The following is a 21,146-nucleotide window of genomic DNA, read 5'->3' as shown; positions in this document are numbered from 1 at the left end:
CAAAATTTAGCTTGTAAATATCCCGATGAGCTTCAAACTTGGCAGAATTGTGGATCCTGCAAAGGAGGAGATGGAAATTTTCCATATTTGATGGATCATCAAAGGCTGGAATTAATGACATGTGCTATTGCTAGAGACCCTCAGATCCTGGCAGTGGGATGCCAAATGTTTCCATTTTGTTAGAACATGAGGCAGGCCGCTTTGCTCATGGGAGCAGAGCAAGTATCAGATGTGATAGGAGATCAACACGCAGAACCTCAACAGCTGGGACAAATAAGATAGGAGGCTATCAAAAGAACAGCCAATAATGACAACACTCAGCACAAGGTATAAATCAAATTGAATGCTGATGGTGGAAAATGAAAAATCAAGCCTAATTACTCACGGTCATCTGAGGCTATCTTCTGAGACATGACAAAAGCCTGTAAGATCTTAGACTTGAACTGTTTGCTTTGTGCGCTTTTCCAGAGGCTGTGGTAATAGGTAGAGGAGGGTTGGCAGTCTGGTAGAAGGTAGGTCACATCAGGTCTGTTTTAGCACACGGACTCATCAAACAGCCATTAAATAATGAGTTACCACCAAAGGAAATTTACGTACAGAAGTAATTATAGTAGATTTGAAATTTTAAATAGTCACCTTGGCTGAAAGGTAGATAATCTATTAGCAGTGTACAGAAGGATGGCAGAAAGTCACATGGAAAAGTATTTGTAAAATTCCACGTTAAGACTATATCCAGGATCTAAACTGATACAGAAGTAAAAGTGGAACTGAAAAGTAAGGTTTGGCAGATATTGAAGTTTAGCTGTGATCAACGAGAGAGGGATGAGTCTATGAAACCCAAGTCTACAAAACCCAAGTCTGAGTTTCTTGGTGATGATTTCAGCAAGCTAGCCATTGTAATAAGCAAGCTGGGAGGAATATTTCTATTTGGGAAGGCTCAAAGGGGCTCATTTTCAAACATGTTGAATTTTCCTTGCTCTAGAGAGGAAAATTTCCTAGAGAAGTACATCTGAAAGAGCCAGGAATGCATGTGGCTTAGTTGAGAGCAAGAATGAGATAGGAGCCTCTGTGAGAGCCACAGAGTGAGAGTAAAGAAAGGTAATACAGTTCCCTCACAGTCACAGTGAAGGGTGTGTGTATAAAACTCCTGTGAGGAACTGAGAACCCACACAGGTAAATCTAAACAGTGACAGAGAACTTAGGGACGTATGGTGTTAAATGCCCTGAGAAGTCATGAGAAACAGGAACTGGGGTTGGAAAGCTGCCTCAGCGGGTAAGAGCTCTTGCTCTGCAAGCAAGCGTGAGATCTTGAGTTTAAATACCCAGCAGCATGTAACTAAGCCACACACAGCTTTATGGTCTATGTAACCCCATTCAAGATGGAACTGATCCTGACACCTCCCTGGACAGACAGCACTGTCCAAAGGGCAAACTGCTCCTCCGTCACTATGGGACCTGGGTTCAGTGCAATGACAGGGACGGAGTTAAAGAAAGACACCACAAGTATGTTCTTCTGGATTCTGCATGCACTCATACAGTATGCACACACACACACAGAGAGAGAGAGAGAGAGAGAGAGAGACAGAGACAGAGACAGAGACAGAGAGACAGAGAGAGAGAGAAGTAGAGAGAGAGAGAGAGAGAGAGAGAGAGAGAGGGAGAGAGAGAGAGAAACAGAAACTAAGAACTGAAACTTTATATGCTGGACTCAGGAATTAAGGGTGTGATCCTTAAAACGGGAAAGCCATGATTACAAAGAAAAGCAAGGGAAGAGAAAATTTCATGAATTCAGTAAAGCTTGTAAAAGTCTAGTGAAGGAAGGTTGAAGATAAAAGCAGGGAACACTGGATTGATATGAAAAAAAAAAAAACAAGTTTGCTGTGGTGATGATCAAGATGTGAACACAGAGAGACAGACAGACTGACTGACTGACAGACAGCCTTTGTCCCAAACCAAGCTCACCAACAAAAACCTTCCAAATCCCCCTTCTTCCTCATTCTGCATGAACCAGGCTGGCAAATTATGCTTACAGATTCTAAACAATCTAAGCACGGTTTTACCAGTTATCCAAATCACTATTATCTCATGCCGAACATATCACAATACAATAAAATTCTCCATTTTATGAACTAAAACATTCAAGTCGTATCCAGAATCCCATTCCACTCTGTGCTCCCCACATACCTAATCAAATTGCTCTTCATCTAAAGTTGCAGGCCAGAGATGATCTGTCACGACCTGGTGTTAACTCTTGTGACTATGCCCTGTCAAAGCTTCTGGCCTTGTGTCTGGGGGTGGGAGCCTCTGGAGAGTGAAGGGACACATGAAATTGGAGGTCAGCACCACATTCACCACCAAGTCATCCTTGGATGAGATGAAGCAGGACAAAGAGGAGCTCTTCATCCTGCCTTAGACTTCACCTTCCCTTCTCACTTCCAACCTGTATTTTCTTAGTTACAAATATCGCATGCCCTCATTTTGCACTTTCCGCTATAAATTTTCTTAGCTGTGACATTTTTGTCCCATGGAACAATTCGGACGTGTATGTTAAAGGATCAGTTGAAATCATTGTGATTCTTTGAGGATGCCTTCCTTCTCTTCCCAGGATCTCACTGGGATTGTCCTCACAGTGAGAAATGAACATCCTCACGTTTCACGTGTTCCACGGGGATGGGCAGCCTCCCTTTTTACTGCTCTGCTCAGACAAGGCTGCCGTATGCAACCCACTTTTGATTACTCATACTTCCTCAGAGTTGGGGTCCACCACTCCAACTCACTACTATTCTGTCTGTGTGACAGAATTGTCCCTCAGACTTATAAGATTAAGTTTTGTGTTGAGAAGTAATTCTCTTGGTGATCCCATTGTAAGAAGCTTTCTTACAATGGGAAAACTATAAAGTTGTGAAAATATATTTACCATAAGCTACTTAAGTCTTGGCTTGTGTATAGTCCTGGCACACTAGTAGGCACATAAACCATGTATGTGAAATGGTTGAATAAGTGACTTCTTGGGACTGTCACTATTGAACTATTAAAAAACATATTGAAGTTATCTTATACATCACATCAGTTCTCGAAAATATTTATTACATCTTTTCATGTCGTCTTAAAGAAAATTGGCCGCTCTGGAAGGCTGTTTGCTATCCTTGGGTCCACAATAATCCATTAAATCAATTAATTTGATGCCTGAAAACATGCTCATGGTTCATGGACTTGCCTTCGATCTTCTGGCCAAGTACGGGAGTATCCTGGAATTCTGTTTATTATACCAAGTCCTCAGCTACAACTCCCTTCTTACCTCTAACATCCAACCCCCAAGTCACACAACTTCATCATTTATCCCCAGGACGCAACTTAGCGTGTGTTTGTTTATGAACCGATCCGTAGCAAGCCTTCGGGAGCTCAGCCATATAACATTGGAAGTGAATAGCGCCCATGGCCAAGAGCTGTCCACCAAGTGAACTTGAGCCAGCTATTTTCGTAAACCTCCAACCCCCACCTGCTGACTTGAAATCTTTTTGAGCTTCAGGAGGGCCAGATGTTCTTCACCTTGTGTGCTCTCAACCACTTCTCCGAGCCCCAGGAAAGGGAAAAGGAACAGGCAGCATTGTGCATTGCCAAGGCTGCTCCACCAGCCCCAGAAGCCTGGGAATTTCACCCTGGGGAAAGAAAGCAGGAGCTGCCAGCGGGTCTCACCTCCCACCACGGGAGCTTGTTTTTAATTGTTCTTTGAAGAGTCTTTCCAAGTATTTAAAGCCTTCTCCACCCACTCAGGGCTGGCCTCCCTGGACTCTGCCTGCAATCCTGGTTTCCTTTCTGCTGCCTCTTATGGGGGTGGTGAGGCTTCGGGCAGTGCCTTTCCTGCTCCCCCACCCCCACCCCCGCCATGCCATACCTCCCTGTTCCTTCTAGGGACAGTACACAACTGAGTCCAAATGTGGGGTGACACCTGAGATGCTTTCTGTGGCACGGTTCTAGGTGAAAGACACTTATCGTTTTTTTCTCAAAATACCCCTGGGGGATTTGTAAATGATTTGCCCTTTCCCGGACAAACCAGTTCTGAGCATCTTCCAAGCAGTCTCTGAGCAATGCGTTCACTTAAATGGCTAGAAATAACAGTTGAACTGTCATTTGATGAAAGGATGAACCCACCCCACAGGGGTACTTCTCTCACCCTACTTTTGAACGTTTGCTCTTAAAAAGGTATACTTCTGTGTATATTTATCTGTGTGGTGGGAGTGCTCATGCTACAGCATGTGTGTAGAGGTCAGAAGGAAAGTTTATTGAGTCTGTTCTCCTTATCCAGCTTTATATGGGTTCTGGGTTCTGGGGACTCAACACAGGTCACAGGCTTGTGACTCACTGAGCCATCTCACTGGCTTATTGCATTTTTAGTTAGACTGGACAGTAGTTCAAAACCTGAAGCCAGCACCTAGCACGGTGGAGGGCTTAGTACACACTGATGTCTTCCATCCTATGACAATCTGCACACCCTTATTTACCACCATTTTTTCAGATAGGGAACATGGTTTTAATAATCTAAGTGGAAAATAGAAGAGCTAAGACTTAAAATCAGATCTATCCAAATGCAAGGCCAGGAGTCTTTAACTCTACAGAGTGCTATGGCAGAACACAAAGAGCCCACAAGGAGCATTGGTAGAATAATTATGATTAATGGATCTTTTGTCTAAATAAATAATACCTTATTAGTGTAGATTAATCACTCAATTTTGAAGCTTATATAAGTTGCCAAATTGAGGTTCAACACTGTCTTTGTTAGAAGAGAAAATATTATTTTGTCTCTCACTTTTAAATATGATCATTTGAACAAAAATGTAACCGGAGTACATGTGTTTCCCCTTGTACATCTTCCTCACAGCTCTGCCAGATGTTAACATCTGAAATAGCCGCTGTACAAAACTCACAGAGTAAGTGGCGATAATATGATTGCATGATTGTCTTGGTTTGCATTCTGTTGATGAGATAAAACAGCAAAAGCAAGCTGAGGACCGAGGTTGGGGCGTACACATTTCTGCCACAGTTCCCCATGAAGGGAAACCGAGCTGCAGGCACCTAGACACAGAACTGAACGTGGAGGACATAGAGGAGCCCTGCTTGTGGCCTGTTCTTCATGACTTGCCCATCTTGCTGACTCATACAATCCAGGACCACCTGCCCCACCTGCCCAGGGTAGCACTTCCCAGAATGGGCTAGCCCCTCCCACATCCTCATCACTCAATCCAGTTTACCACAGGCTTGCACAGAGACCAATCTGACAGGGCTTCCCCCTTCCCAGCTTGAATCAGACTGAGAAAAAAAAAAAACAAACTAAGCAGCATACTAATTGACCGACCTTATTCAAGTTCATCACATGCCTTGCTAATGTCCTTCCAGAGAACAAAATTTGGTTCTCAAACTTCATTTAACCACCATGATGTCTTTGTCTCCTACCACCTGATGGCTCTTTTTTTTATTTTTAGTGATTACTTCTATTCATGCATATTTGTTTGTGGATGTATGTGCCACGGGTGTGCAGGTGACTTCAGAGGCCGGAAGATAGCTTGGGTACTGTGCAAGAGCAATGCTCACTCTCAACTGCCTAGCCACCACCTCCGCCACCGTGAGACTTCTGTAATATTTCTGTCTTATATGGCCTTGATACTTTGTGTATTTCTAGACAATCTTTAATAGAGTGCCCTTCAATTAGGGTCATGTATATTTGGCAACAATTCTCCAGAACTGACAACATCCATATGTTCTTTATCACATAATATCAGGTGGTATATAGTGCTAATCTGCTTCCTCATTGGTGATGTCGACCTTGATCTCTTGGTTAAAGTAGTGTTTGGCAGCTTCTCCACGGTAAAATTACCATTTTAAATATCTGTTATTCAAATTTAATCCATCTTATAATCATTTATGGTGATATTTAATTTTTATGACTCTTGGTGGACTCATATAATGGGTCAAGCAGTCAAGCTATACCTGTCAGTGTTGTGAGGCATAAAAAACATAGTAGATGGGACAATGCCTTATAATTTATGAAGATATAGACTTTGTCAACTATGTTGACTTAAAGATAAAATGAGAAATCACAAGCTGACAGATTATCCAGCATTCATATTATGTTTTTCCCCCAGACTTTACTTAAAAATATCTTAAAAGGAAAATTTAGGAGTTAGTCTCCACTCATCCATTCAAGAATTTCATAGAAACCCAAAAAAATGCCCCTTCCCCTTATTTTAAAGATTTCAGGGCTTCTGCTAGTCTGAGATTCCCTGGACCTCTTCTTTAAATGAATACACATAAGGAAGGAATCATCATATAGCTGGGGGCGGGGTTGTCCTACACAATGTAATGTTGTGATTTCCCTGTAGGTTTACAAACTCGAAGCTTTTGGGCCTCGATTCTTTAATGCGGCAGTACAAAGCAGCTATATGCTTTTATATTTTCAATGAGCATTCATGTCTTCTTAGTGGAAAGTCCAGTATCTCACCCTTGAGACCAGGAAAACATCCTCCTCCCACACACATGCTGCCTCTTTTTTGAAAGGTTAAGTTTCAACAGCTAAATGCTTCCTGAGTCCCATGGTGGGGTGGGGGTGGGGGAGGAGCTTAACTTCCTCTCTGTTCTTTGCACTCATAGGATGTTATTGTGACAAACGGCTCTACACCATGTCACAAACCTAAAATGAGCCTCTCCTACTTCAACCAGAGTGATGGGTGCTCTTGCCTCACTCCTAAACTCAAGCACTTAGCAGAATAACTGGACACAAAGGGCTATGTAATCTTGGGCACTTCTTCCTCCATCAAAGCAGCTTCCCTCAGGTAGAGTCCAAGGCTCGCCACCTCTCACAGTACATTCTTCTTGACACGTTGTCTTCTGCAGCCTTTTCATGTCCTCATTGCAGAATTTAATCTGCCTGCCACAGTCCACCCCCAAGAGAGGAGCAGTAGTAACTAGAATATCTTTCATCTTCTTATGGGAACGAATCAGCCCACCGAGCCCCGCTATTGTCTTCTTCCAGCAAGGAAGGACTGCGGGTAGGTAGGTAGTCACCTTGCACTTATATAAGGAATTCATTCACGATATTCTGGATAAGGATCTCTTGAACGATGAGGTACTATGTTCACCAGTCTGAAATGAACAGTCTCGGGCACTTCTTACCAAAATAGATCATTATACACTTGACTGTAAAATGAGGTTACATTTTTCCTTTAAAGTTCTGAAAAATCACCCTTTGCATCCCACCTGTACTTGCTTTCCACAAATCAGTCATTTTCAAAGTGTCTGAGATGAGACAAAGGAGCTTTTTCTCACACATTGGCTGGGGTCCCTCTTGGTTGGCTTCATGCATGGGTGCATCTCCCTGACCCTTTCCTGTGTCTGTGTTGATAACTCCAGGGAAATGAGCTCTCGATTTGGCACAGCCCCTGTCCCTTGCTGACTCCCAGTATAACCAGACTTTGGCCTCCAAGTGGATACTTGTCTTTCCCCCCAGGGGGGATTATAGTTAGTGGTTTCTTATCATATTTATTGATTAATTTATGGGGAAAAGAAGAACTCTCCAGGAAACAAATTACAAGTTACAGCTTAGGGACATCAGTCCTAAGGCCCAGGCCGCATCCCTCTGTCTTCTCCCTGGCCTGACGCCATCTACAAAAGGACCGCCGACCAATCTGTTCATCAGGCGTGTCCCCTAGTACCTCAGCCTTAGACTCCACGACGTTTCAGACACAGGAGACACACTGTCCTTTCCCAGACCAGAAAATAAAGCAAGTTCTTTCTTGCAGTCGCACGATCCACCTTCCCGGGAAGGTGGGCAGTGAATAATCCACGGCTTTTAGAAGAAACCACAATGTCTACCTTTAGGGGTGTGGTCTGGCCTCAGCCTGACTCACGGATGACAAACCAACTTCAACATTTTTCTCCAAATCTAGTTCTTCAATTGTTAGCCGACGGTAATCTTTTAACCTTAGTTGACCATGACCAAATTTCTCCTCTCCGCTAAGGTAAGACGATGATCAAGTCTGCACAGAAACGGCTTTAGCATTCCTTGAGGGATTGTTTTAAAAACAATCACTCTCCAGGGGCTACTCAATAATAAACCTGGGAAAAGTGTCTAACTTGACATAAGGGAATGAGACATTGGCTCCAAAATTGCTAAAACACACATTATATCTTCATTAACAAGCAGAAAATTTCACTTTTAGTTTGAAACATCTGAGTCTAATTTATTTCACTATATTTAAGTTTATGCTTATGAACTAAGATGAACTTGTGTTATCTTTTATGTGGAAAACACATTTATTCTGGAGTTTCCCTCAGTCCGCTATATGAATATGCACATTGGTCGTTGAAAGTAGAATGCTGGCTTGCAATTTTTCTATGTTTACCTATCTTTACCTTTATTATGAACTTTTTTAAACCTAAATTTTAATCAGAGGACTGAATTTCATTTGAAAATAGAACGAGGCTGACCCTTACTCTGACCTCACACTGACCATGGTCACCTTCATTTATCCATTGGTTTAAGCAACCCCCTCATGAGTTGACCTCGTGGAAGCTCCGTGCTTTTTCAGTGTCTTTAGCTGCACACAAGGCCCTGAGATCCCAAAGTACTGACATGTCTTGCAGAATCCCAAAGCATTGCAAGGACCCAAGGATGTCTATAGAAAAGCGGTTCCAGGAAGGACCCTGTGCATCGGTGTATCCAGTGGAGCAGAGCCATTCACGGTCCTCAGTGTCATGTGACAGGGTTGGGTGGTGAACTCCACGGTTCTCACACTACAACAAAACTGTTTGACAATATGATAGGCTTGGTAACATTTCGTGGAAATTATAATCCTAATAAAGTTTAAGGAAGCCAGGCTTTTTATTTGCATAGGAATCATTCTTACACAAAAGTCTGGTTTCTGGCCAGAAGAAAATCACAGTGGTTTTACTAAAGCAAGGCTGTGCTAACACATGGACATGTGGGTACATGACAGATCTTATGACGCTACGTTTAAACTCCATCGTAAGTCCCTGCCTGCATCTACAGATACCTGAGAAGTTTAAGGCACTTTAAAGTAGTTTATTTTGACATAATTAAGAATATGTATATTTCCTTTTTCATCATGGTATTAAATCTTGGAGCAATAAATTACCAAACAAGCAGGTCTGTTTTGTCAAGATTACATACTGGTACTCTCTTCTGCTTAATAGCATTTCAAACAGTTTAGAGGGTAGGGGTGGCGCTGGCTGGCATACCTGCAACTCCAGACCTTGTGAAGTTGTAGCAGAAGGTGTTAGGAGTTCAGGGGTAGCTTAAGCTATAGAGTGAAGTTGAGATCAGGATAGACTATAGGAGACCCTATCTCAAACAACAACAACAAAGTTTAATATACTTAGCATACCAACTTCTTTACCATTGGGGGGGGGGGAGATACACTTACATTTCAGAAAGTGTGAGAAACTGAAGAAAAGATAGTTTGCTTTTCAAGTTATCATTTTTTTAAAAAAAAATCCAGAATAATATATTGGAAGGAAATTGTATGGCTAATACAATTAGTCTAGAGTGAAATGTGTCACTCATTATTCATGTTTATAAATATGAAATAAAAGTGAAATAGGTCTCTTCGCTACTTTTCAGTTTTGAGATGCCTTGGCTATTGTCTCCCTAAAGAAATCTGTCCTTCTGTCGCTGCCTGCCCAGAACATCCTTCAATAGTAGAACATCCTTCAATAGCCCTGTGTTACTTCACTCACTGATGTTCCTCAACTCAGCCCTAGCACATTTTCATATTATTCTGACAGCTCATCTCACGCTAAGCAAGACATTGCTTTTTATGTTTCCATTAACTCAGTCTTGTTAACTATACTGTAAACTGAAATAAAGCATCAAGTCTTGGACTTCTTTGTACAACCCTGAGTACTTTACACAGTGCTTAGCAGCAGAGGGTACTCAATAAAGGACACTAAATAGACTCAGAAGGAATACAAAGACGTTTACAAAGACAACCTAAGGACACACAATGCATTTGCTATACTGTCTAAGAAATAACTCTAGACCAGCTTGGGAGGTGGCAAAGGGAAAGAACATAGAAAAGAGAAGTCCCCTCTCTGTACCCAGAATGCAAATTAACTCCAAAGCACTGTCTTTTTCTTCTCTCTTCCAGACAGTTCTAAGCCAGGACCTATTCACAGAAGTTAAGTCCATTTTGCAGGATATCATTTTAAATGAAAATCCCCAGATCACCCTTGCAATGTGTCTTTTAGGCTAGCTTAAAAGCACCATATTTCTCTATTGTCTCTTCAGCCACCTTAGGGGTGGGCACAGAGGAGGAAAGGAACAGTCAAACGTCCTCAGAAATGAATTGGGCTAAGAGGTCTTGCTGGTGTCTCTGTGGCCTTCTGACTTAACTGGTTCTAGGGCTTCAAAGTATGCAGAATGAAGAGAGGGAGGGGCTAAAGGCAAAGCACAAGGTTATATGCATATATACATATATGCATATGAGCTACTGTCATGCAGATAATGGAGAATACATTTCTCTAAGATGAGCGTTCTAGTATTCTCCAGTATTACAAAATACATCACCTTAGAAGATGCTATGAAAAAAAAAAAAATTGTCACAACTGGGATGCAAGCCCATTTCTAAAATTATCACCGTGTGTCTGTTTTGATTTCCTACCACATTCTCTGGACTCTGAAGAGGTGAAGCTTAAAATCTCTTTTAGTCATTCAGTTCATACAGCCCTTCTTTCAATAAGATCATGTTTGTGTTTCCAATGTAAATGACTCAAACCAGAAAAGAGCTTTCTTCCAGACGATTTCCATATAGTGTTGGTAGTTTGCTCGTGCTTCATGGTTTAAGCATGAGGCTGCTGCATAAGAGATTTTCTGTCAACTGAACAAGTTCAATAGAAAATTAAAGACTTATTTTCTTTAGAGGGGAAAAGAGAAGTGTGACAGTTGTTATAAATAAATATGTAAATGTGCTTCCCATTGCCAAGATTTTCTCAGAGAAAGCTTCGGTATGCTCAGACAATGGGGTTCCTCCAAGATCTTCCAGGTAGAGGAGCCTGTGGTCTTTCATAAGTAGTAGCAGAACAGACTTATTCAAAGAGGCTGCATGACCAACCGTGCGATCTCAAATAATGCACCCTCATAATTCTGGGAAAGACCAGCCTGGCTCTTTTTTAGAGGGTGAACACAGTAAAGATGGAGAGAGAGGTTTCCCTTGTCTTTCCCTTCACTTCTGCTGAAAACATGTTTATTAACATGTACCGTAGGAAGACTTGCTAGGAAGCAGCTAATAAGAAAGGGAATTTAAAGTACTATTCCTGTGCATTCTTAATGGAAATAGATAATTATTGTCATGATCATTGATTTCATTTCTTTCTCCACTAATGCCTCCCTCCAAGGCTAATTTTCTAAAATGACTTGACCATGGAGCTATCAGTCAGGGCTAATTATATAATTTCTTTCTTTCTTACTGAAAGCCATGCCTCATCCCTTGCTGTGTGAGCAAATATTGTTATATTTTAACCTTTCTTATTTATTTATGTGTTGGGGGCTGGTTCAAATGTTTGCTCAATGTATACTATAACGTATCATCAGAAAGGGTAGAATATTGTGCCAAAGATCCTTCTCAGGACAAATATTGCAGAATTGGTTAATGCTTTTTCATAATCACACTTTTAGGAACACAGCTTGTCCATGCAGTGAATCCTAGGCTGGCCACTGTGGCGATGATAGAGCATCTGAAACTGGCACAGGAGAAAGGAAGGCCTTAGAAGATGCATACATCTCTGTGCCTTCCCATAGACATCACCAGACTCTGCAAGTTCCATTATTTTTCTCAGTTCCATGTGTTATGGCTCCTCCACATTTAACCTTTAGAGGCATTCTCTTCACATTTGTGAAATGGGGATGCTCCCTAGGAATACCTCTTCTGAAAATAAGTAAACCCGGTAGTTTTGTGACCACCTGGCTCTCACAGTCCGCCTAAGGCAGATTGAAGCTTTAAAGGGCGTTCTGTGCATGTCCGACGTTTGAGAGGGCCATGGCATCCAGACCTGCTGACGGTTTTTCCTTGAGTACCCGCAAACAAAAACAAGCCTGTGTCTTGCAGACAGTCAGGCCGAAAACAGCGTTGAGGAAGGATGATTCAGGTCCATGAGGTAATGGAGGAAATGCCATGGCAACTGAAGTGAAAATGAGCAAGCTTCCCATTTGCCTGTGCCAGCAACTCTAGGGGAAATGTTTCTGGTTGCTTTTTGCTGCGATTAGACTGGATAATGGGGCTGCAAATTGTATCTAACCGAAAGGATTGACTCACCCGCAGCAGCAGGTAATGCTGAAGCAGACAAAACCCAGGGAGGACAGAAGAGCCAGCAAGAACCAAACAGAACCTGTGTATGCATGCAAACCTGTAAACATTAACTTCCTCTCCTGGCTCTGCCAGGATAATGCTTGGAACTCATTTTAAAGCGTTTAGAATAAAAAGTTCCTGTTAACTTCCCATTACTCTAAGCTGCTTCATGATTTATTTATATATATTAGGGTGCAAAGTGATTTGGAAAACTTTGGCATCTTAAACTTATGACTCATGTTACCCAGGACAGTAATGTGATTAGAGGGTACTTTCCAACTGGTTGAGGGCTTCAGAGAAGTAAAGGGTGTGTGCATAATGCCATGGTAGGCCCTTTCTTGTGTGACACATTCTGATATACCTTTGCTGAGTTTTCTATAAGGTACATCAAAATTATTACCATCTCTTCCATCTTTTACCTCTCCTATGGTGCCTGGTAGATCTGGAGTCCACTGAACTGCACTGGGTGGGACACTTAGCCAGTGACCTAGGAAGTGTGCCCCATCCTCTGGAAGATATGAACCTAGTGGCTTTCAAGGCTAATAATGGTAGAGACATTTGCTAATATGGTCCTTGTTTTCTCCTCTCACTGGTTGGGACGCCACATGGCTCTTCATCAGAGTATAAATGAAGTCACCACACATTTGGCATAGTTTGTCCCCTGTCTGGTACTACACTGGCACACTCCACAAAACCCCACAATAGCAAAACAATGTTCACTGGTGCAAAAAGTGTCCCAAAGGCTCCTTGTTCGGCTCCATGCACTGACGGTGCATTCTAGACTATAAAGGCATGAAAAATTAAACACTCCAATGACAGATAATTTCACAATACATAAATTTACACAAGATAATTCTCTCAAGCCATAAATGGCAAGAAGAAATCTCTTGAAAATCTTAGAAAAAAATTATCCTTAAGAACCTCTATCTTGTTATGTTACTATAGTAATAGAATCCCAACCTACTCGGGCGACTCTCAAAACAGGTCAGAGCTTGACACCCTCTGTTGTAAACCCCTAAATACAAAGAAAATCGTGTTTCTTTATTGGAGTTCAAACTCTAGAAATCTGACAGCTCTCAGAACTTTAAAGGAGACCGAGTTAACTTCGATAAAAGGAAAAGAGTCCTGACAATTTTAATTCATGCTGTATTGCACCAAAGAGCCTCTTTGGTGATTTATGAAGGGCATGTTTGTAGACTGGGTTTTGGAATTTTTGCATGAAAGGTGAATTTGTGCACAGAGTACTCTCACATCTTCAAAGACCCGTGAGTCTGGCTGTGGCTACATGCTGCATTTGGTTTGGAAATGTATGAAAGAAATGGCACTATGCCTTAAGAACACGTTTGAACTGTCAATTTGTTTTGATGGGTGGATGTGGTGGTAGAAGTGACTTTGTATGTGCTGCCCTGTGCATCTGCATTTGAGGTATCCGTCTCATAGCCTTAGAAGCTTCTGGAGAGCTGTGATTGTAGCCAGTGGACATACTACAAAGACAGCCCAGCCTCCAACCTTTTCAAATGCTGTTTTGGTTTACTCAATGACATCACAATGCTGCTTTGTCTCAAATGTATTGTGAAATGACAAAAAGACAGTGAAGGAGGTCAGTTATAGTATAGACTAAAATGGCTGCCCAATTCTTGTGTGTGTGTGTGGGGGGGGGGTTCTGAAATCAAAAAGTATAATCTAATTGAAGATTCATCCAGAGCCCAATGGGACAAAATGGTGCGTGAGAAAGAGTTATGATATGCAGTGCTATGTTGTTCCTAAAGACAGATGATCGGATTGCCCCCAGCCCTGGGACGAGCAGTGGCTCCAGCTTCCTCCAAGCTCCTCCTTTCCAGGGCCACCTTGCTCTTACCCAGAAAACTTACTCTGCTCGAACATTATCTCGTATTGAGCCAATATAAGAAAGATGTCTGGATTCATAATATTCACCTTTGAAACCCAGATGTGTTTTTTTCCCCCCTCCTTGGCTAAAGCATTAGTTATGCCTTGGAAAGCTAGTACAGAGGAAGATGGGTTTGATGGTCTGGTGACAGGCTTTTCTTGATGCCTATCAAATAAAATTACATAGTATTGGTTCTTGCTGGGAACTAGCAAGACTTAGGTGATCAGGGAAGCAGATGGGGCCTTGTTCTGAAGCACTGACTTGGTGAGAAATTCTGTGCCCTAACCTTCAGAGTTGGTACAAGAACACTTTGTCTAGTAACAAATGAGTGGCCACCAAAATTGCAACAATTACTGGAAAGAAATCCTATGAATAATATTTAGAAAAATAGAAACATATGCATAGTACCCATGAAAAGATTACAGATTCCCCATGGCTAGTCATGGTAAAGTTAACTGTATTCTGGTGGTGTGCTATGGGGAGACAGTACTGGGGCGGCAGGATTGAACCCAGAGCCTTGTACATGCAAGTGTGTCACCACTGAGACACATCCCCAGCCTTGTCATAGTAACTTTAAAACTTTCATATAGCTCATCATGAATGCTTTTATTAAGAGTTTCACTAAAATATATCTCATTAAAGTACTCTTTCATTCTTGAGATTTTATTACTCTCCCCCTTTAACTTTGCCTGTGAGGTAAATGATTCATGCAGCTGACCCTGGGTCCAGTCCTGCTGTGAGATCAGTGATGATAAACAGGAATAGAGGGAAGAAACACTTGTGTGGGGAGAACAAGTTGGTGAATATTGCTTCCAATAATGTTGGATCATTAAGACTGAGTTTTCCCAGAATGATAGAGAGATAAGAAGCCAGAAAGGGAGCAGTAGGTCAAAGGATTTCGTTGTACATTTAGAAATTCTCACAGCCACAAGAGGGCATCAATCAAAACCTTGGCAGAGTATGTGCTCCAAGACAGCACAGAAAAGCATATGGAGAGAAAATAGAAGGAGCTGAGGGCTAACCTGAATCCTGAGTTCTGAAGGATAGACTCGTCTCTAGTGGGTTGCCACGTCCAAAGCACAGTGAGTTCTAGAGCCCTGCTTCTCCAACTTGATCGTGAGGTCTCTATGCAAAGCAGATTTGTGGATCTACTGTTTAAAAAATCTTACTTCGGCAGATCTAGGGAGGAGGAGGAGATCTTGGGTGATTAACATGTTCCCAGAATGTACTGACACTTGTAGTCCAGGAACCAAATGTAAAGCCACAGACTTGAATAAATACATAAACTCTTTGCGACATAGTGCCGTAGAATGCATGCAGGAAGATAGCCTCTGAGAACATCAAATCAGATCTGTCTTTACCACTATAAACTCTCCAGGACTAAAGCAATCATTCCATCTCCCTCCTAAGACTGAAGAGTAATGATGATGGGTCAAGCTGATTGGAGTGGGATCCTAACCAGAACACGTCAGGGATTAGAAACTGGTGAGCTACCCAGTCTAAAGGTAGAGAACTTCAATTAAAACACAGTGAATCATCCTGAGGGACAGAGGATGTGAACCCAAAAAAGAATAGTAATCTGGATCACATTGGATCACATGACAAAAAAATATATTTTCAGGGCTGAGGCTTTAAAATTTGATAAGAACAACTGGATTGCTGGGAAATTCATTTGATTCTGAAGAAGAAAAATGAAATCCATTTGAACAAGTGACATAGATCAGGTATAACTCAAAAGTAGTCCCTATGTGCTAGAAAGACTATAAGACTTATGTGAAACCAAAAGGTTTTTGAAGACACCCAAGGTACTTGTGACTGAAAACATTAGGGCTCCCTGAAAGTTGATCATATTTGAGTGAGATTGAGGAATAGTGTTGTTGTCTAGCTCACTGTATCCCTTAAATCTTGGGGTCTTTATAAATGTCCCCCAAGACAGTGAAGGTAAAACCCCAAATATCGCTCAGACTATCACTCAACCTGGAGTTCTCTACCTTAGAAACAGAGAAACCAAAGCAATTCTTGCTTGGATTAACAAAGGGCAGATGTGGGGCACTGGCACTCAGAGTGTCATGGAGTAAGTCACCCTGTCGCAGTTAATAAAGACCGATTGATAACGCACTAGAGTGATCTGTAGCATCGAGTTGACACCAGTAAGCTTAGGGGAATATATAGAAGCCAAGCTGTCTCCCTCCTCCCAAGAACTTACTGAGAACCCATCTGCTCTGCTCCTGCTGCCTTCAGCATGAGGTGGTACAACCTGCTTCCCACATTGCGAAGGATGAGTGAGCCAACCAGGAATTATATAATAGTTTGGAGCATGCCAAAATGCTGCAAACAAAAGACAAGGTCCTCTCGTGGTTAGACATGGGGCCTCAATAGGACTGCAGCACAAATGAACATCTAAGATGTCTGCCTGACCTCCCTACAGAAGAGAGTGCTACAGAAGAGAGACAGAGGAAGATTCACAGAATACAACGTGATCCACAAACTGAAATAACTTGTCAAAAGCAGGGACTCCCAGCCGGAGTGTGTCCACATATAGTGCTTCATGTTGAAACCACCCATGTGCCACTTTAGAGGGTAGAGCCAGTGCAGTGCGATTAGTGAGAGCCCAGTGAGAACCCAGCTGAAAGGCACCATCTGGGGATAACAATCGGGCTCTCCCACACAACACATCTGCTGATGCCTTGGTCTCAAGCTTCAGAATCTCCAGAATGAGGGATCTGTACCGTCTGTGAGTTTCTGAGTTTCCTAATATTTTGTGATAGTCCACCTCAAGGACAAAAACTGAAGGTAAACAGGAAGCCATCTCCATCTTCAGCAGCAGGTGTCTGCAAAAGACACTCATGGGCCCAACCTGACATACGAAGGCTGCTGAAACCTAGGATACTCATTGTCTATGTGCTTCTAGTGCTGCTTCGAGAAGCCAGGGCGGATGCTCATAAGTTGTCGTGAAACAGATTGCTTACAAAACTAATCATGCTTAATATCAGGCCCTTTACAGAAGAGTCTTACCGTACCTTTCTTACTCTTTAAAACTGAGAGGAATCAAGGGATCTATGCCTCTACATTTGCTTTAATTATGACACATTTGGATTTCAATTACACCTTAAAATTTGTGCTACCTCAGGACTTCCTGGTCATAGTATTTCCATGAATGGGTTTAGGAAGAAATATCAATATTCCTGAATGAGAGAGCCAAAAATAAAGTCTCCATCTGATGGTGCCTTTTGATCTGTTTTATAGGTTCAGACCTCAATAGTTGCTCACAGACGTCAGAGCGTCCTGTTCTTTTAGCTGAATTCCAAGCTGACCGAATTATTGCAATGTCTGACCACAACCGTCTCATGAAGGGATGCACTGCTTCTGGCATAATTGTATGTAGGTAAGAGGAAACTTGGCAAGTTTGTCCTCTCACTCCCATCCCTTCCCTTTCCTTGTAAATCTCAGCTGAAGTCGCCAGCTGTCCCCCCTCTTAGTCAAAACCTGACCTTGTAAGAAAATACCTGAAAGTCACTCAGGAAAGTACCAAGACTATCAAAGTCCTGGAAACAGTAGCAATATTTATGTCACCTAAATATCATTTTCTTCCATTCATTTTCCTGTTGATGCTTGCATATAAAGACACATCAAATGATAGTAGCAAACTGGTTAGTGGCTCTCTTCCTTAAGAATCAGTGATGCTGGGCTTAATCTAAAATTCTAGAATTCCTCCACCAAAAATCACCTAGAAATCTTAATGAACAGCAGAGCCTGACTCTCTGTCCTCAGCCTGGATCATATCTGTACTCATGTCCCAGGAAAAGCCATTTCTCAGGCACAGTCTTTCCTTCATGATTCGTGGATCAGTGATGCTTGGAAACCATTGCACCATATTTTGTGCCAGTGTCCACAATCCTTCCTCCTGTGTTTGTGTCACGATGAGCAGAACAGGCTGGCTGTGGTCAGTCTGGTGGGTAGTTAATGGTCCCTTGAGTTTCTAGGGCACCCAAAGTTTTCTCACATCTTGACCTGATAGACATTGGTTTTTTGGTAAGGTTTCAGAGTGTACAAGACATGAGTATACTTATTTTCCCATAAACTGCACAAGGCCTACTATCAGTAATTGATAGTATGTTCTAGGGAAGTCACTACTTTCTTTCATTGTAAAGGAAGTCCTTTAAGACAAGCGTGGTGGCACATACCTTTACTCTCAGCACTCAGGAGGCAGAGGCAAGTGGATTACTGTGAGTTGAAGGCCAGACTTATCTACATATTGAGTTCCAGGACAGCCAGAGATACACAGTGAGACACTGACTCAAGAAAAAAACATGTTAAAGAGAATGTTGCTAAATCCCATATCAAAGTGTTATAGGATAATATATTTAAAGTTCAGAGTTTGCAGGAAATGAACAATAAGTATCCAAAGTTATTAATATCCAATGAGAAAATTAAGGCTTAGAGATTGGTTTTATTTGATAGAGTGGCTATAAATCTTAAAGTTGGCAAAAGCAGGGATTGGAATCCCATATTTTGGGATACGAGACTTTCTTGTACCAAGGTTGATGATACATCATGTCACAAGCAAGGATTCACTTTTATTGTCCTTGATGTGTGTAAATACCTTATAAGATTCTTCAAGAAGTCCAGCAGGGTGTTCATGCAGTAAGAACTTTTAGACTATCAGAAGAGTTAGATAATTTAATCCCAACTAGCATAGGAAGGTCTTTTCCAGCTCCACACTTCCATTATGCTTTTGTATTTATTTTATTGCCATCAGAGTATTTGTGGCCTTGTAGGATTCCAATTGAGCTAAGATTAAATTGCAGATATTTCCAGCATGGATTTAATGGGATTTTTAAAACATAGCTTATAATTACTACTGTGTATAGTTACAGTCATAACTAAGTCTCAAGATGGGATTAACCTATAAGAATAATTCCATTCACCATTTTCCCATGCCATGTGGCACTATGATAAGCAGTTATGTATGCTGGGGTTCATGAAATGAAACTAGTTATGGATTGCACAGGACTGGAAGCTAGCCCATGGCAAACTGTTACTGACAGAAACAAATAAAACAATAAACAGAAGTTTCAAGTCTCAGCAATACAAACTTGAAGTTATTTCTTGTCAGAAATACACTTGGTCATCCAGTGTGTACTACATAGAATAATAAATGTCCCAATTTTTTTTCCTCTTTGACAAAAATTGATCAGAATAGAATCCATGAAAAGTCCTCAGATCCAAAATCCTAAGTCACAGTAGAGTGGTAGTATTGAAGTGAGGAAATGGGGATTTTGTGTTTGCCGTATGCTGTGTTCATGCTCCCTCTTACAAGACTTCCCAGTAGCGTAGATGATAGACATTCTCCAGAAGCCTGTGTGTGTGTGTGGGGGGGGGGGGGTTACAGGCTTGACTCTAGGGTGTATCACCGGGAAGGCATGGGATCTTGGAGACATGGGATCTAGAAGGTCTTTTCTCTATCATTGGAATCCTCTCCCTAAAAGGTCATAGGATCCTGGGCCTGTCTTTCCTTTCTGCTTCCTGGCCCTGAGATGAGCCATGTTGTGGCACTACATTTTTTTCCATGTCTTCCAGCCATTGAGGCACCATAGGCTCAAGATAATGTGGCTGAATATTTGGGTGCTGGAATCTCCATAATTATGAATTTCAAATCAATTTTTGTTGGGAGTGGGTATCTCATGTACAGATTTATAACACATCCAGGATTTGAATTGTTAATTAAATATCTTCCCTTGATAAAAATCCAAATTCCAAATGACTTTACAATGAATTTTCTCACAATTTTAAGGAAGAAACAATGCTACTCTTCTCTAAATTTATTCATTCTAAATTCATACAGGAGGCCCATGAGGTCATTACTACCCAAAAGAGTCTAAAGTAAAGATTACAGGACAATGTCTCATGTGAATACTGATGGAAAATTCTTTAATAAAATAGTAGGAAACTAGAAGGGAGAATCATAAGAAAGCATACTTCCCCTTACAAAATGCAAGATTGATTAAGTATCTGAAAATCAATTGATGTAATACATCATATTAATTAAAGAAAGGACAAACTACTGTGATGATTCTAGTAAGTGAAGCAAAAACATTGGGCAATGTCTAACTCCCATCCACGAAAAACCATATAACAAACAGGAATAGAACTTCCTCAACCTAATAGTGAATATTTAGAGAAGAGACAGGCAAGACCAAAACACCAAGTACCTACATCATATTGAATGGCAAAAGACAGAGCATTTTCTCCAAAGGTAGAATATAGGTAAAGATTTTGATTCCCATGATTCTTATGTAGAAGTTTCTAGGCAGTGCAATTAAAGCAAACATAAGGAATTAAATGTACTCAACTTAGAAAGAAAATAGCAAAGCTCTCTGTAGTGATAGATAACATGATCTAAAATGTAGGAAATGCATTAATCCATAAGAACATGCACATGAATACCCCTCCCCACCCATAGAAGCCAAAACAACAGTTAAAACTAGAGAGGTTATCAGGGTTGTAGGGCATAAGATGTGTCTCGGTTACTTTTCTGTTACTGTGATAAAGTGTCAGGAACCAGAGAGATTTAGGAGAGAAGGGGTTTATTCGGACTTACTGCTCCAGTGGGGATGCACTTCATCATGGCAGGAAGGGCATGGTGGCAAAAATATGAAGTAGGCCATCACATTTCAAAGCAGTCTGGGAGGAGAAAGAGACAGGAAATTGGGCAAAGTTAGGAAGCCTCCCCTTCCTGATGTTCTGTCTCCAGCAAGGCTCTGCCTCCCACAGGTTCCATAACTTTCTGACACTGCACCACCAGCTGAGAACCAAGTGTTTGAGAGAACATGCTTCCATAAGAACATTTCTCATTCAGATCACTTCGACAATACTTACTGACTGCATACTTGGAACAACTG

The 21,146-nt window shown here is 41.5% G+C and overlaps 1 long non-coding RNA gene across 1 annotated transcript in view; it reads right to left on the bottom strand.

Moving 5' to 3' along the window:
* The window catches only part of LOC116085088, a 72,577-nt gene extending 51,652 nt beyond the window's left edge, over window positions 1-20,925 (bottom strand). Inside the window, exon 1 of the long non-coding RNA XR_004116412.1 lies at window positions 20,846-20,925. This is a non-coding gene — a long non-coding RNA (uncharacterized LOC116085088). The remainder of the gene's footprint in view (window positions 1-20,845) is intronic.
* Window positions 20,926-21,146: the final 221 nt, after the last annotated feature.

Source organism: Mastomys coucha, unplaced genomic scaffold, assembly GCF_008632895.1.
Source record: "Mastomys coucha isolate ucsf_1 unplaced genomic scaffold, UCSF_Mcou_1 pScaffold9, whole genome shotgun sequence".
Lineage (NCBI taxonomy): Eukaryota > Metazoa > Chordata > Mammalia > Rodentia > Muridae > Mastomys > Mastomys coucha.
The sequence above is the reverse complement of the archived record's forward strand: the minus strand, read 5'-3'. Positions and strand labels throughout refer to the sequence as shown.